This window comes from Rhincodon typus, chromosome 16, assembly GCF_021869965.1.
Source record: "Rhincodon typus isolate 14 chromosome 16, sRhiTyp1.1, whole genome shotgun sequence".
NCBI lineage: Eukaryota > Metazoa > Chordata > Chondrichthyes > Orectolobiformes > Rhincodontidae > Rhincodon > Rhincodon typus.
Window position 1 is genome coordinate 35238254 of NC_063347.1, and position 18546 is coordinate 35256799.

Below are 18546 nucleotides of genomic sequence, written 5' to 3' on the forward strand. Positions count from 1 at the left end.
AGAGAGAGAGAGACAGGTGGGTGGGAGAGAGAGAGAGGTTGGGGGGGAGACAGAGAGAGAGAGGTGGGAGCGAGAGAGAGAGTGGTGGGGGCAGGGGGTTTAAAGGGAGAGAGGTGGGGGCAGGGGGGTTAGAGAGGGAGCGAGGTCGGGGCAGGGGGTGTAGAGAGGGTGAGAGGTGGGGGAGGGGGGGTAGAGGGAGAGAGAGGGGTCAGAGAGAGGGGGGGGGGCCGGGGGTTGGTGAGCGAGAGATGGGGGCAGGTGGTGTGTGTGTGTGTGTGTGTGTGAGAGAGAGAGAGGAGAGAAATAATTGCTTTCTTTTTGCAGGTTGCATGTTTTTGCGTATCATCCAGAACCAAGGTTGTTCCCAAATGCCCAGGAATTAATCAAGTCATTGTTATTCTGCTGAGCTTTGCTGATTCCACAGCATTGATAAACCAATCAAAAGACTATATCTCTGACCATATAGAGCGATTTTCTGATTGGTCAAGGCATTTCCCTGAAAATAAATGTGACATGGGAAGGCAATGGCCTAGTGGTATTATTGCTGGACTGTTAACCCAGAGACTGGGTAATGGTCTTTAATAAATATCTGGAATTAAAGTTTAATGATAGTAATGAATTCATTGTCGATTGTCAGGGTAAACCCATTTAGTTCACTAACGTTCTTTAGGGAAGGAAACTGCCATTCTTACCTCTGGGCAATTAAGGATAGGCAATAAGCGTCACCCTCATCCTGTGAATGAATGGATTAAAAAAAATGATTGTGGTTTGTTTTATTGTGTTGAAACTAGTTCAGTGCGAATACATTTTTTCTCAGTATAAATAACAGTGCTCTGTGTAGTAATATATGTAGCTTCCAGTACATACACATGTGCCAGCCACACTGTAATCCTAAAGTGGGTCAACATAATTCTTTGCAACCTCAGTATTATATAGCAAATGCCATTCCATTACATCCATTATTGGACACCGGGCTATGAGTTTTGCAAGTGATTGGGTTTGTCAGCATATTAATGCCTCGTTGTAAATAGTTGAAACAATATGCTGTTTGACATGATCAACCGTTTTTTGGGATGTATGGCCTGCATTTCTAGCATTACACCAGCACTGAAATTGAAATGACGCATTGCTCATTTGTGCGATAGCCAGAGGGTCTTTTGGGCTTGATGGTCGTGGGTGGTAAATATCACTCTTGTTGCTACTAGTAGCAGTACGAATTAGCTTTCAAACAGTATATTCATTCAGTTGTTCACAAATACTAAGTTCCTTATTTTGCTAAAAATGTCATCTTTGATGCTGTGAGAAGTTTATCAGACTAAGTGTTTTTTTACATGAAGTTCTAGGTAGATATTCTTAATTAGGAGAATCAATACTGTTGGGAAAATCAAACTATAAATACATAGCATGTTGTTTGCAAATGTGGAAGGTTTGACATGTGAAATGTCATTTTGACTCAAGGTAGGGCACTCACCAGGAGGCTATGGGTTCAAGCTCTACCCTGGATTACAGCATATCCCTTGAATTGGCAATTCGATGCAGCATTATCAGAAGCGTATGTTTTAGAAGATGAAGCATTATTCCTGGTGGTGTCTGCCTGTTGAGGTGCATGTAAAAGATGGTATATTTTGAAGAACAGGTGAGTCCTCTGTGACTCCTGAGCACCTTCAACCCTCAACCAACATCAGCAAAACAAAGTTCCCGTAACATATCTGGTTGTGTAACTTTTCAGTACACAAATTATGTATGTTTGCCAGCAAAACCATAACATAAAGTACACGAAAATAGTGCGGATACTAGAAATCTGAAACACAAACAAAAAATGCCAGAAATACTCAGCAGGTTAGACAGCATTTCTGGAGAGGGAGCAATGTTTACATTTGAAGTCAATGACTGGAACTGCATAAAGTTAGAAATGTAACTGCAATTGGAAGTGGGAGGATGGGGGCAAAAGCACAATACAGGATACCTACATAAAGGGTGGAAAATGGGAACGATTTAATGATAAAAAATTGATGGTGCATGGCCAACGGAAGTGGTATTGGCACAGGCGAAGAAATAAAAGATGTGTCTTGAAGAAGTATGAATGGCAGAACATTAAACAACTGCTGTCTGAAAGCAATAAACAGAGAAAAACAGAGGAAGAGGCTATGGTTTGAAATTGCTGAATTGAATTTTAGGTTCCAGAAGGTTCTTCGTTCAATGAAGATTACAGGAGAGCATGTCAGGAGCAGAATCAGACACACTTAAAAATGAGGTGTCATCCTGGTGAAGCTACAACACAGGATTGCTTACATAACAAAAAGCTGAAGCAGTATGCAACAAACAATGCTAAAGAGATCCCAAACCCCACAGATCAGACCTAAGCTCTGTAGTCCTGCCAAATCCAGTAATGAACGGTAGTAGACGATCAAACAACTAACAGAAGGTAGAAGCACTACAAACCTCTCCAATTTACAAGAGTCTGTCTAGCTATCACCTCATAATGTTCAATAATATTGCTATTGTTGAATCCTCCATCAGGTATGGGCAGTAAGTGCTGATTCAGCTTGCAATGCCCACATCCCATGAATAAATAATTGTTGGTGATGGTGACTCCAGTATGTCAGTGCAAAAGATGAGGCTATAAAACTCGCATCCATCTTCAGACAGACGTGCCAATTCGATGAACCAGCTCAGTCTCCTCCTAAGGTTCCCACCATTGCAAATGCCAGTCTTTCATCAATTTGATTCACTCCACATGGTATCATAAACTGCTGAAAGTACTGAATAGGCTATGGGCTCTGACAACATTTAGGCAATAGCACTAAATACTTGTACTCCAGAATTAGTCATACCTCTAACCAAGGTATTCCAGAAAAGCAATAACAGTGACATCTAACTAGAAATATGGAAAATTGCTCGGGTATGCCCTGTCAACAAAAAGTCGGACAAAACCACCCCGGCCAATTACTGCCTCATCAGTATAATCTTGATCATCAGCACCACACAAAGGCCAGGCAATGATTGTTTTCTTCAAGAGAATATACTAATCATCTCCCCATTACTGCTGCTAAATCCCCCTCATTTTGAGTCAATTTACAGCATGTGGACTGCAGTGGTTTGAGAAGACAGCTCACAAGCATTTCTCAAGGACAGCAAGGGACGACAATACGTGCTGGCCAGCCAGCTACACCCATGTACCACGAGTGAATACATTATCAAAAATCCTGTGGGTTACCATTGGCCAGAAACTGAACTAGACATATCAAATAAATTAGAAACAAAAGAACTGTGGATGCTGGAAATCAGAAACAAAAACAGAAATTGTTGGAAAAACTCAGCAGGTCTGGCAGCATCTGTGGAGAGAAATCAGAGTTAATGTTTCAAGTCCAGTGATCCTCCTTCAGAGTTTTTCCAGCAATTTTGTTTTTGATACCAAATAAATACTGTGGCTAAAAGACTAAATAAGGGTCTGTGAATTCTATAGTTAGTAACTCACATCCTAACTCTACAAGCCTATCCACCATCTACAACGTTCAAGTCAGGAGTGGTCATGACAAACCCTTCACCTGTCTGGAAGAATGCAGCTTCAATAACACTCAAAAAGCCTGACACCATCAAGAGCAGTTCTCTTAATCAGTCCTCCATCTTTCATCTTAAATACATCAATCATCAACACACAGTAGCATCAGTGCGTACAAACTACAAGATGTACTGCAGGAACTCAAGGTTTTGCTGACAGCACCTTTCAAACTTGTGATGTCTGCCATCTAGAAAGGCAGCATATGCATGAGATTCTACTTGCAAGTTCTCTTCCAAGCTATGCTCCATCCTAACTAGGAATTATATTGCAGTTTCTTCACTGTGTTGGGTCAGAATCCTGGATTTTCCTTTTTAACCACACAATGTTGCTCACTTCATGAAGACAATTAGGAATGGGCAGTAAATGCTGGCCTAACCAGTGACACCCATATCAAGCGAATGATTTTTTTTTAATGTACTCAATTGAAAGATGAGCTATTGTCCTTGACTCTATGTTGAACTTTATTGGAACACTGAAAGAGGGAAAACAAGGTAAAGAATGTAAATTATACTCAATGGAAGCTTAAGTCCACAGATGTGGATTGCAAAGGGGTGTATTGCAGAGTAATAGTCCAATCTGCATTTGTTCTCCCTAATATACAGAGCACATTGTAGAGGCTGAAGACAGTATACCAAAGTGCAAGAAACATACATAAATTGCTGTTTAACTGAGAAGGAGCGCTCGGACATTTCCCACCTATCATCTCATCTTCACCATAAATACCTAATCTCTCTACATTTCTAACTGTAACAAAGACATACTGACAGTCTCCACCTTCTACTTGAGTGGAGGGTCAATCAGACTCCATCCTTTACTGCTTGACTGAACATGTTTTCACAACTTCTCCATGAACTCCACTCATTTCCTTCAAGTCAAAGGTATCACCGTGAGCATTCACATGGGGGTCCTCGCTGTGACTGCCTTATTTTAGGATATATAAAACAATTATTCCTTCGTGCCTGCTTGAACCCCTTTACTCACCTTTGCCAGTACATTCCTGATTGCACTGCTGCAGTTTTCTGCTCTTGCAACGAACTTGAAAATTTCATCAATTTTGTTTCCAACTTCCCCCCTTTTCTCACTTTCATAAGGTCCATCTTTAACTCTTCCCTTCTTTCATTTCTGGGTGAATAACAAAATTGACTGTATGCCAAGTGACTCCATAGCTGCCTTGACTATACTGTAAGAATTCCATTCCATTATCCCAGTTCTCCTTCTGTGTTACTTTTGTTCTGATAAAACAACATTCCTACTTGTACATCACATTTATTGTCAGTGAGGATGTTACTTAGGATTTTGGTTAGGACCATTTCAGGGTTATAGAAGAGACAGAAACCTAATTGGCGAGGTTCAAACATGGCACTGCCAGAAAAATGAACATGATTTTGGGAAGCAATATGTTCAGGACCTTTGAAAGGAAAGGTTGATCGGAAATGGGACAGTAAATTTGGGAGCGGGGGATCAAGAATAGACTTTTTGAGATGGTGTGAGAATGCAGTCACAATAATATCAAACTCCATGACAGGCCAATTAAAAAAAAAGTTAGACACTTAGCAGTTCAGTGGATGTAGAATTATGGTGGCTTTATCAACATGATTAACTCAGAAACGGAATGAGAGGAGATAAAATAGAAAATGGAAAATGCACAGTTCAGAGTTCAGGCAGCATGTAGCTCAACAATTAAGGTCCAATTTTAGTGACAAGTACATGGAACAGATTTCCCAGTTCACCAATTCTTCTATACCCTTTGAAATAGAGGTGAGAAAAATCTATGTTCATGGTTAAAACCCTAATTTATAAATCATGATAAGGATGCTGTTGGTTCATCCTGATGCTGCTCAGGCAGCAAGTAAAATGTGTTCAATGTTATTTTTGTGTTAGAATACATGCAAGTTAAAATTTCTGTAACTGAGTGAAAATTGCTGTATTGGTTTTATGTTAAGTATACCCTTTACTTTCATTAGCCTGATTCAGGATATTTATTCTTCTGCTAATTGTTAAAGTGACAGTACTTTGGTATCTGATGGTTAAGAGAATATAAGGAGGATTATGCCAATTTAATTGATTATTGTAGTAACAGGACTTTCTGTTTGAATGCCATATTTTTAGAAAATGTATGCTAAAAAAACACCTTCCAGTTGATATGAATGGTCATTAGCATCATGACTAATAGAAAAAGCTAATTAAAGGCTAAAATCATAACAGTAACATTCACAAATTTCACACAATATAAAAATGGTTTTACGTAAGATGGAATTCTATATACAGATTTGTACTGTAATACACATCAAATACATGGCAAAGAAGACACACATCTGTTCTGTGTGCATCTGAGGACTTGGAAAAAAGGTTTTATTTCTCTTAGGGGTCCCAAGAGGTTCAGCATATTTTGTAGCAATCACTTCAACCATAAACACAAAATCTTCAGGTAGCACAGACTGTATTTGAAGCTGGAAGAAAAAAACTGTATTCACAAGGATATACACAGTGAAAACCCCAAATAATTGTTCCAATAGATCTTTGGTATATTTGAATTAGGAACTAGTCCACTTTTACACGGGGGGAACAACAAATGTACTAGTGTTCAACTTCTGGATTAAGATAAATTGATTAGTTGTGAGGAGCAATAATTTTACTCAAATTGTAGCTTCACAAGCTAAAGGCAGGTCTATGAAGGAGTGGGAGGTCTAAATAATATTGATTTGTGAAAGTATGCCTATTGAATCAGTTGTCAGGTATTTAACAGCCAGGGCAGTGCAATAATTTTATGTTGTTTATGGCCTGGACCTTCAGGATTTATAGCACATCGTCAGGCTCTCTGACTTTCTCCACATACATTGTCTATCACCAGTTCTTTCCTGATTGTGAAGCTGGAAAACATGCATGCACCTGCAATTCAGGCAACAGAATATACATACTGTAAAATCCCCTTCTCGGCCACCCTTCCCTGTATTCAAACATCTTCTTTTGAGTATTCAATAGTTTGCTGAACTTCAAAGTTGAACATTATAATGATGCACTGAAGATTAAAGAGCCTCATAAACCATGGAGGTAATGGATATTGCCAGTTGCTTAGCAGCAAGCTTGTTGTTGAAACAATTGAAATGTTGGATGGATGAACTATAAAAGCAATGTGGCAGTTCAAACATGTTGTGAATTTGGATGCAAGATGATAAGTCTTCCATAACTGAGTTGTAGGTTCAAGAATAGAAGCTTTCCCTGTTCTTATAAATATAAGGATTTACATTTGGGGCATGAAACGGCACCTGGTACACTGTCAAATTTTATAAACTAAACCGCTCATTTAAAGGAGATACTGGTGACTCGCCTGATACCGAAATGTCAGATCTGGCAGAAGTCCATGTTGTTCCCCCTGAAATGAGATGTGGGCAGTTTCCCTGCTTAAATTTTGGTTGCTTGTGTTGTGGAACCTAGCTGTTTAGTTGCGAAGATCAAAAGTTTATACCACATGATGAAAAGTCATTTTTCTCATAGTCCTTTTGACTTATGTAATGATAATATCCTATCATCTATATAGTGATGATCATACTTCAATTTGCTGGCTGAACAAGTGAAGTTAGGTCTTTCCTTGTGTGAATTACAAAAATGTTCTTGGTTTGAGTAGGTTGGGGGGGGCGGTGGTTGGTGGATGGATTCTTTATGCCTGCAGGTTCTGATGTTTTCTTCACTTTGCTGCTCTTAGCATTTGCAGATTTTTAACACTTTACAACTCAACAGAAGGATGTTGCTAGGCAGAATTTCCTTAACTCAAAAGATTCTCACTGATGTTCTTTCTCAAATTCTCCCTCTTACTGCTTACTAAACATAACTTTGTGTTGCATGGTTTAACAACATATATGCAAATCATGATTTTGAAGTTGCAAAACTTGCTTAGAATTCCAGACAGTAAGGACTACAGATGCTGGAAGCTACAATCAATAAATGTGGAGCTGGAAAAGCATGGCAGGTCAGACAGCATCCATGGAGGAGGAAAGTCAATGTTTTGGGCCAAAATCCTCCAAAATCAGTAGCTTCAAAATCTCTCCTCCCCCAACCTGTCCACTTTCTGGCTCACCTATCTGCTACACCTTTCCCACTGACCAACCACATTAACCCCCTACCTGCATCACCACCTTCAAAATCTCTCCACCCCCAACCTGTCCATCTTCCTACTCACCTATCCACTCCACTCTTCCCACTGACCATCCACAATAACCCCCTACCTGCATCTACCTATCGCCATCTCACCTACCCTCCCCCCCGCCCCCCCCCCCCCCCCTCCTCTCCCTTCCCCCCCCCCCCCCCCCCCCCCCCCCCCCCATTTATTTCTGAGCTCTCTTACCCCTCCTGAGTCCTGATGAAGGGTTTCAACCTGAAACGTTGACTTTCCTGCTCCTCGGACACTGTCTGATCTGCTGTGCTTTTCCGGCTCCACATTTATTGCTTAGAATTCCAGTTCTAGCAGTCCAAATTCTCGATCAGTTTATAATCTCAAAAAGGAAATTGTGTAGTCTCTTATATACCTCCATTCTTCAAAAAATGGAACATTTTCATACCACATTGTTAGGTAAAGCTATTGTGTTGAAGCTTGGCACATATTTCTGATAAAACTTACACAATTCCCAGAAATCTCATGATTTCCCTTTTAGTTTCAGCAATGGTGACTTCTATCAGAGCCTTCACTTTCTGATCTTGTCAACACTTGTCCTTGTTTATAAAGTGCCCTAGGTAAGTTGTCCTCATTTTTGCAAATTTATTCTTGGCAATATTTATTACTAAGGGGTAGCTAACTGTAGCTGATAAATCTGATCTTCTAATTACTTGACATGTTCTTCTGAGGTGCTACTGTATATGAAAAGAGTAACTAAATAAACAAGAGATAGTAGGAACTACAGATGCTGGAGAATCTGAGATAACAAGGTGTAGAGCTGGATGAACACAGCAGGCTCCTTCTCCTCTGATGCTGCTTGGCCTACTGTGTTCATCCAGCTCTATACCTTGTTATCTCTAAATAAACAACTCAGTTTGGCACTTTAGCCATGACTTGATTCGTATTTCTTTGGAATAAAGCTGGGATATTTTTAAAACTTAAATGGCATGACTTAACATTGATGCAACTAATTTGGTGTAACAATGTCTGATATCTCTTCAGCTTTTGATTTTAATAGTGTTTGTCAGTATCTAATCAATAGAAGGAAAAGAAATACTGCCATCCTATCAACACAATCATCTGTCGAGGACCAAAAATAGAAATTACTGGAAAAGCTCAGCAGGTCTGGCAGCATCTGTAGAGATAAATCAGAGATTTTGGATTGGGTGACCCTTTCTCAGAATGTATATTTTTATTCTAAGAATCCAGTTGGTCCATCTGCTTGAGGAACTAAACAGGTGAACTCCAACTAAATGAAGGTGCCCAGGCCTGCTGCAATGCTCCAGTGAAGTTCAATGCAAGTCGGAGGAACAGTAACTCATTTTCTACTTAGGCACTTTAGTCTTTAGGACTCAATAATGAGTAAACAAAAACAGAAGTTGTTGGGAAAGCTCAGCAGGTTTGGCTGCATCAGAAGGTCACTGGATCTGAAACATTAACTCTGATTTTTTTCTTCACAGATGCTGCCAGACCTGCTGAGCTTTTCCATTAACTTCTGTTTTCATTCCTGATTTACAGCCTTCACAGTCCTTTCAGTATTAATGAGTTGAACAAATTTGGAGCATAAATGCTGTCCTTAATTTTGATTACATCCCCCCTCCTGAATATCTTGTTTACACTGGTTTTCTCTCAGCAGAGTTGACCTATCTTCTACTATTCACACCATTATTCACACCTGTTTTTGCATCTATATCTCTCCCACCATCAGCACTCCTTTTGTTTGATGTTCCACTTGTTCCTCCTCCCATTTGTCAACAGTGTAAAAATTGTTTTCTAACCTCCTTCAGTTCTGATGAAAAGTCTAATTGAACTTGAAATGTTAATTCTCTTTCTCAGTCCGCAGATGCTGCCATACCTGCTGTGTTTCTTCAGCAATTTGCTTCTATATAGCTGTACAAATTGTTTTGTGTCCTGTTACACATGTTGAAATTGATAAAAGACAACATTCAATTCCATTAACATAATCTATTTGTCTTTCCCAGTCCCAGATCTAATGTTCCTGACCCCATAATTAGCTTGGCGAAAGTGCGTAAACAAGTGTTAATCAGGAACCTGGTGTCTTTTTCTTCTTCAAAACATTGACGCTGTGAAAACCCTCATTCATATCTTTGTTACCTCTAGACTTGACAACTTCAAATCACTCAGACTGATCTCCCATATTCCAATATCCATAAACTTGTGGTCACCCAAAACTCTGTAGCAAGTTGTACTTCCTTGTGTTTACTGATCTACCAGGAACTCTCAGTCAAGCAATATATTGATTTCAAAACTCTCATCCTGATTTTCAAATCTCTCCATGGCCTTGTCCCTCTCTATTTCTGTAACCTCCTCCAGCTCCACTTAGATAGCTGGTCTCCTTTAATTCTGACATTTTGTGCATTCCCAAATATAATGGCTCTATCATCAGTTGCCAATACTTCAGTTGCCGAGGCTCTAAACTGTGGAATTTCCTCCTGATACCTTTCTGTCATTCACCCTCATTTTCCCCTTTAAGACATGACTTAAAACTTAACCTAAAATCTCCACACGTGGCTTGTTATAGAGTCATAAAATCATACAGCACAGAAACAGACCCTTCAGTCCAACCAGTCCATGCCAACCTAACTAAACTAATCCCACTTCCTGTTCCTGGCCCATATCCCTCCAAACCTTTCCTATTCACATACTTAGCCAAATGTCTTTTAAACATTGTAATTGAACCCGCATCCACCACTTTCTCAGGAAGTTCATTCCACACTCGAACCACACTCTGTGTAAAAAAAAGTCCCTCATGTCTTTTTTAAATCTCTCTCGTCTCACCTTAAAAATATGTCCCCTAATTTTGAAAACCCCATCCCAGAGAAAAGACAACCATCATTAATTCTATCTGTATCCCTCATTATTTTATAAACTTGTATAAGGTTGCCTCTCAACCTCCTAGGCTCCAGTGAACAAAGTCCCAGCCTATCCAGTCTTTCCTTAAAACTCAAACCTTCCATGCCTGGCAACATCCTAGTAAATCTCTTCTGAAACCTCTCCAGCTTAGTAATATCCCTCCTATAACTGGACAACCAGAACTGGACACAGTATTCCAGAAGAGGCTTTACCAATGTCCTGTACAACCTCAGCATAACTTCCCAACTCCTATACTCAAAGGACTGAGCAATGAAGGCAAGCGTGCCAAATGCCTTTTTAACCACACTGTCTGTATGAGATACAAACCTCAAAGAATTATGTACCTGAACCGCTAAGTCCCGCTGTTCTACAACACTACCCAAGGCCCTACCAATAATTGTACAAGCCCTACCCTTGTTTGCTGTACCAAAATGCTATACCTTGCATTTATCCAGATTGAACTCCATCTGCCATTTTTCAGCCCATTGATCCATTTAATCAAGAACCCTTTGTAATCTTACAAAACCTTCTTCACTGTCTACTACGTCACCAATTTTGGTGTCATCCACAAACTTATTAACTATGCCTTCTATATTTTCATCCAAATCGTTAATGTAAATAACAAACGAAAGAGGACCCAGAACCAAACCCAGTGGAACACTGCTGGGTGACAGGCCTCCAGTTCGAAAAGCAACCCTCCACCACTACTCTCTGTCTCCTGCCATTAAGGCAATTATGTATCCAACTGGCAAGTTCACCCTGAATCCCATGTCACCTAACTTGTTATTAGTAAAGTGGAACCATGTGGAACCTGTTGACATGTTTTGTTACATAGTGCTTCTGCGAAGTACTTTGGGTTCTTTTATTAAGTAATGGTAAATTATTGCCATCTTTGAGAGAACTCACCTTGCTGCAGCCCCTCAGCCACACTTCCAAGTAAGAATGGAGACCCAAACACAGCCTTTGTAGACATTCCCACTATTCCTGTGGCATAGCTGAAAAAAATGCCACAGCACTTTAATTAGAAATCCAGCCTCTGACAGAATGACCATAATCAACCAGCTCACCATTTCTTAATGGTAAGGAAGTGTTAAGAAGGGGTCTTAATTTTTTTGTTGCGCCAAAGTGGAAACGGAATGTCCAAATATCCAGTGATTGGATTCTCAATCCAAAAACAGTGTCAAAGTCCATTATAAAAAACTAGGGCAGACAAATTCAGCCCCTCTTCTCTCACTTGAAAAGTTGAATATAGCCTCTCACAGCTCAGGCCAGTGACACAGATTAGTAGCAAAGTAGCACTTCCCAGTACTGCCTTCACTGTCTGGCTCACGCCCTTGTTGCTTGACAATCAGATCTAGACACCGCCTCTGAGGAGTTTATTCACTGCTTCTTTAGAATCACCATTCTGCGAGTTTGGCTTTGTGGTTCAACATATTACTAACTCTGTTTTATTGCTCAACTCCTTTCCCAAGGTGTTCTATGCCCTGAAGGCAAGTAGCATAGCTGTTTGCAAGCCTCAGCCATTCGCATTTGGAAATCTTCAGCTGCAAGATACGCAACTGCAAGTGGGGTTTGATGATTTCTACGTCAACCTGTTCAAAACTGCTGTCATTATTCACCTCTGGAGCAGGTGGGACTTGAACCCAGTCTTCTGGCTGAGAGGTCAGAACCAGGAAATCCACTTCCTACTGAAGACCAGACTTGCAGCATTCAAATTGGACGACCCAGACCTATACAGGAGATCCAGACATGGACCTCTGCAAAGCCATCAGGGATGTCAAAAGGCAGTACTGGACCAAGTTAGAGGCCCAAAACAAAGAGCCTCCTGCTGCCTGTGGCAAGGCCTAAACAACATCATGGGATATAAAATAAAGCAGAGCAAGATAGCAGACAAAAACACATCCCTCCCTGATGTGCTCAATGCTTTCTATGCTCGGTTCAAGCAAAATGCCAGCAGCGCGGTGATATCTGCCCTGACAGCCCCGGACCCACCTGTTCCCTCCGTCACCACTGCAAACATCAGATTGGTCTCCCTGGAAGTCACTCCAAGGAAAGCGATGGGCCCAGATGGAGTCCCCGGATGAACACTTAGATTCTGTGTGGACCAAATAGTGGAGGCATTCACTGACACCTTCAACCTCTCCCTCCTAAAAGCTGAAGTCCCCACTTGCTCCAGTAAGGCCACCATCATCCCAGTACCTAAGAAAGCACATGCAAAGTACCTTAGTGACTACAGCCCAGTGGCTCTGACTTCCATAATCATGAAGTGCTTCAAGAGGGTGGTCATGGCCCATATCAACTCTAGCCTCCCAGCCTGCCTCAATCCCTTGCAATTTGCCTAGCAATGTAACATGTCCACAGCAGATGCCATTTCCCTAGCCCTGCACTCATCTCTGGAACAGCTGGGCAACAACACCTATGTCAGACTCCTGCTCATCGACTACAACTCTGCCTTCAACACCATTGATCTCAAAACTCTGAGACCTTGGTCTCGGCTCTGGACTCTGCAATTGGATCCTCATCTTTCTGACCCACAGACCACAATCAGTGAAGACAGACCAGTGCACCTCCTCGTAAGTTTATAAGATATAGGGGCAGAATTAGGCCATTTGGCCCATCGAAGTCTGCTCTACCATTCGATCATGACTGATATGTTCCTCACCCCCATTTTCCTGCCTTTTCCCCATAACACTTCAACCCATTACCAATTAAAAATGTCTAATTCCTCCTTAAATTTAATCACTGTCCCAGCATCCACCGCACTCTGGGGGAGTGAATCCCACAGATTCACGACCCTTTGGGAGAAGTAGTTTCTCCTCAAATCTGTTTTATATTTGCTCCCCGTTATCCCAAGTCTATGACCTCTCGTCCTAGAATGCCCCACAAGAGAAAGCACCCACTCCACATCTATTTTATCTATACCTTTTATCATCCTGAATACCTCAATTTGATCTCCCCTCATTCTTCTAAATTTCAGAGAGTATAGCCTAAACTGTTCAATCTCTCTTCATACAACAAACCCCTCATCTCCACGATCAATCTAGTGAACCTCCTCTGAACTGCCTCCAATGCCACTACATTTTTCCTCAAAGAAGGGGTCCAAAACTGTGCACAATACTCCAGGTACAGACTCACCAATGCCTTGTATAATTGCAAAAATACTTCCTTCCCTTTACATCCAATTCCTTTAGCTGTAAAAGCCAACATTACATTTGCTTTCTTTATTATCTGCTGTACCTGCATGCTACTTTACTGTGGCTCATGAACGAGGACACCCAGAACCCTCTGCACCTCCTCCACAATAACACTGAACACTGGATACCCCCAAGGATGCATCCTCGCTGTAAACCCATGATTGTGTTGCCAAATTCTGAACGAACGCGATCTATAAGTTTGCTGTTGACACCACTGTGGTAGGATGGATATCTAACAAAGACAGGTCAGAATACAGAAAGGAGATAGGAGGGTTTGGTGACGTGATGCAATGACAACAACCTCTCTCAACGTTGGCAAAATGAAAGAATTGATCATTGACTTCAGAAAGAAAGAAGGACAACATGTTTTCATCTACATCAGTGAAGCTGAGGTTGAGGGGGTGGTGAGCATCAAGTTCCTAGGAGTGATGATAACCGACAACCTGTCCTGGACTTCCCACATAGATGCGACGGTCAAGAAGGCACAACAACACCTCTTCTTCCTCAGGTGGCTCAGGAAATTTATGTCCATAAGGTCCCTCATCAACTTCTACAGATGCACCATTGAAAGTATACTGTCCGGGTATGTCGCCACAGGGTACATAACGGCCTGGTATGGCAACCGCAATGCCCAGGACCGTAAGAAACTATAGAAGGTTGTGTGTACAGCCGAAAACATCATGTAAGCCAAACTTCCATCCATGGACTCTATTTGCATGGCTTATTGACACGGATAGGTTGCCAACATCATTAAAGGCCCACTGCACTCTGGTAATGCTTTCCTACAATCTCTTCCGTCAGGCAGAAGATACAGAAGCTTGAACATACACAATAGGTAGGCGATGGCCTAGTGGTATTATCGCAAGACTAATAATCCAGAAACCCAGCTAATGTTCTGGGCAACCGGGTTCGAATCCCACCACGGCAGATGGTGGAATTGGAACTCAAAAAAAAAAGTCGGGAATTAAGATCACCATGAAATCATTGCCAATTGTCGGAAAAACCCATCTGGTTCACTAATGTCCTTCAGGGGAGGAAATCTGCCACCCTCACTTGGTCTGGCCTACAGGTGACTCCAGACCCACAGCAAAGTGATTGACTCTCGACAGCCCTCTGAAATGGCCCAGCAAGTCACTCAGTTGTACCAATCGCTACAAAGTCTCAAAGAAATGAAACTAGATGGATTATCTGGCATTGACCTAGACACCGGAAAAGGCAATGGCAGATACAGCTCAGTCGACCGTACAAAGTCCTCCTGACTAACATCTGGGGGCTAGTGCCAAAATTGGAAGAGCTGTCTCACAGACTAGTCAAGCAACAGCCTGACACAGTCATACTCACAGAATAATATTTTACAAACAATGTCCCAGACACCACCATCGCCATCCCTGGATATGTCCTGTCCCACCAGCAAGACAGACCCAGCAGAGGGGGCAGCACTGTGGTATACAGTTGGGAGGGTGCTGCTCTAGGAGTCCAGACCCCATGAAGTCTCACGGCTTCAGGTTAAACATGGGCAAGAAAACCTCCTGCTGATTACCACATACCGTCCTCCCTCAGCTGATGAATCAGTACTCCTCAATGTTGAACAACACTTCGAGGAAGCACCGAGGATGGCAAGGGCACAAAATGTACTCTGGGTGGGGGATTTCAATGTCCACCACCAACAGTGGCTCAGCAGCAGTACTACTGATCAAGCTGGTCGAGTCCTAAAGGACATTGCTGCTAGACTGGGTCTGCAGCAGGTGATGAGGGAACCAACAAGAGGGAAAAACATACTTGACCTCAACTTTACTAATCTGCCAGCTGCAGTTGCATCTGTCCATGACAGTATCGGTAAGAATGACCATCGCACAGTCCTTGTGGAGACGAAGTCCTGCCTTCACATTGAGGACAACCTCCAACGTGTTGTGTGGCACTATCACCGTGCTAAATGGGACAGACTTCGCACAGATCTAGCAACTCAAGACTGGGCATCCATGAGGCGCTGAGGGCCATCAACAGCAGCAGAATTGTACTCCACCACAATCTGCAACCTCATGGCCCGGCATATCCCCTTCTCAACCATTACCGTCAAGCCAGGGGATCAACCCTGGTTCAATGAAGAGTGCAGGAGGGCATGCCAGGAGCAGCACCAGGCATACCTGAAGATGAGGTATCACCAAGGTGAAGCCACCAAACAGGACTACTTGCACGCCAAACAGTGAAAGCAGCAAGTGATAGACAGAACTAAGCAATCCCACAACCAACTGATCAGATCTAAGCTCTGCAGTCCTGCCACATCCAGCCGTGAATAGTGGTGGACAATTAAACAACTCACTGGAGGAGGAGGAGGGTCCACAAATATCCCCATCCTCAATGATGGAAGGGTCCAGCACATCAGTGCAAAAGATAAGACTGAAGCATTCACAGCAATCTTCAGCCAGAAGTGCCGAGTGGATGATCCATCTCGGTCTCCTCCAGTGGTCCCCAGCATTACAGATACCAGTCTTCAGCCAATTTGATTCACGCCACCTGAAATCAAGAAACAGTTGGAGACACTGGATACTGCAAAGGCTACCAGCACTGACAACATTCTGGCAATAGTACTGAAGACTTGTGCTCCAAAACTTGCCGCTCCCCTAGCCAAGCTGTTCCAGTACGGTTACAACACTGGTATCTACCTGCCAATGTGGAAAATTGCCCAAGTACATCCTGTACACAAAAAGCAGGACAAATCCAACCCGGCCAATTACCGCTCCATCAATGGACTCCCGATCATCAGAAAAGTGATGGAAGGTGTCATCAACAGTGCTATCAAGCAGCACCTGCTCAGAAATAACGTGCATAGTGATGCCCAGTTTGAGTTCCACCAGGGCCACTCAGCTCCTGATCTCATTACAGCCTTGGTTCAAACATGGACAAAAGATCTGAATTCCAGAGATGAGGTGAGAGTGACAGCCCTTGATATCAAGGCTGCATTCGACCGAGTGTGGTATCAAGGAGCCCTAGCGAAACTGGAATCAATGGGTATCAGTGGGCAAACGCTCCAGTGGTTGGAGTCATACCTGACACATAAGAAGATGGTCGTGGTTGTGGGGGATCAATCATCTCAGCTCCCAGGACATCTCTGCAGGAGTTCCTCAGGGTACTGTCCTCGGCCCAACCATCTTCAGCTGCTTCATCAACGACCTTCCCTCCATCATAAGGTCAGATGTGGTGATGTTCGCCGGTGGTTGCACAATGCTTAGCACCATTCGTGACACCTCAGATACTGAAGCAGTCCATGTTCACATGCAACAAGATCTGGACAATACCCAGCTTGAGCTGACAAGTGGCAAGTGACATTCGCGCCACACAAATGCCAGGCTATGACCATCAGCAATAAGGGACAATCTAATCACCGTCCCTTGATATTCAATGGTGTTACTAGCACTGAATTCCCCACTATCCTGGGGGTTACCATTGACCAGAAACTCAACTGGACTCACCACATTAACAGAGTGGCTACAACAGCAGGCCACAAGCTAGGAATACTGCGGCGAGTAACTCACCTCCTTACTCTTCAAAGCCTGTCCGCCATCTACAAGGCACAAGTCAGGAGCGTGATGGAATACTCCCCACTTGCCTGGATGAGTGCAGCCCCAACAACACTCAAGAAGCTTGACACCATCCAGGACAAAGCAGCCCGCTTGACTGGCACTAGATCCACAAGCATTCACTCCCTCCACCACCAACGCTCAGTAGCAGCAGTGTGTACTATTTACTATCTACAAGATGCACTGCAGAAATTCACCAAAGATCCTCAGACAGCACCTTCCAAACCCATGACCACTTCCATCTAGAAGGAGAAGGGCATCAGACATAAGGGAACACCACCACCTCCAATATGCCCCCCAAGTCACTCACCATCCTGACTTGGAAATATATCGCCGATCCTTCACTGTCGCTGGTCAAAATCCTGGAATTCCCTCCCTAATAGCATTATGGGTCAATCCACAGCAGGAGGACTGCAGCAGTTCAAGAAGGCAGCTCACCATCACCTTCTAAAGGGCAACTAGGGATGGGCAAGAAATGCTGGCCAGCTAGCAACGCCCACAAATGAATAGAAAAAAAAAGCAGGTTCAGGAATAGCTTCTTCCTGTCCATTATTAGACTGTTGAATGGACTCTCTAACTTCAAATAATGCCGATCTTGCTAATATTCATCTTGCTTAGCACATGCCCTATGCGACATAACCCGCATGCCTCTCAGTTTTTTTTCACCCTATGATCTGTAGTCCTCACTAACTATGACCTGTCTGTAATGCTCATAAACAAAGCTTTTCACTTTACTTAAGTACACATGACAATAAATAAATCAAATTAACTATTAGTGTGCCCCAAAGGCCCTGCAACCTGAGCTGAATTTTGCTGCAAATTGTTTTTACTGCAAGAATGTAAAGTTAGTAGCTCTGGACATAACACCTCAGCTATGGGGCCTTCTAATTTTAGAACAAAGTCAAATAGGAATGTTAATACAAAACAGGGGTAACTGTACCCTCCATTAACAGCAACATTGAACTGTTTGAAATCTCACTCAATTTTATTTTCTGTTTCATTGCTACAACAATCAATCAATACCTCCTTCACCCCCAACTTAAGTTAAATCACGCCTTAAGAGCATGTGAATAGCAAAACGGGGTGTATAAACAGTACTTTGAAAAACCAGCAAGGTGGAACAACCTCTAGTGAAATGGATTATAACAGAAAAGGAGAATCAGGGTGACATCAAGAATGCAGATCACC

General features: G+C 42.5%; 1 protein-coding gene across 12 annotated transcripts in view; it reads right to left on the minus strand.

Annotated features, from left to right (window-relative positions):
* prickle2b (prickle homolog 2b) overlaps positions 1–18546 on the minus strand; it is a 273140-nt gene that overhangs the window by 74646 nt on the left and 179948 nt on the right. Inside the window, exon 1 of one of the 12 annotated variants that reach the window (XM_048606550.1) lies at positions 11493–11514. The exons of the other annotated variants lie outside the window; for them this stretch is intronic. The gene's annotated coding sequence lies outside the window, so the exon portion shown is untranslated. Of the gene's footprint in view, positions 1–11492; positions 11515–18546 lie in introns of those variants that run through there. 12 annotated transcript variants of the gene reach the window in all.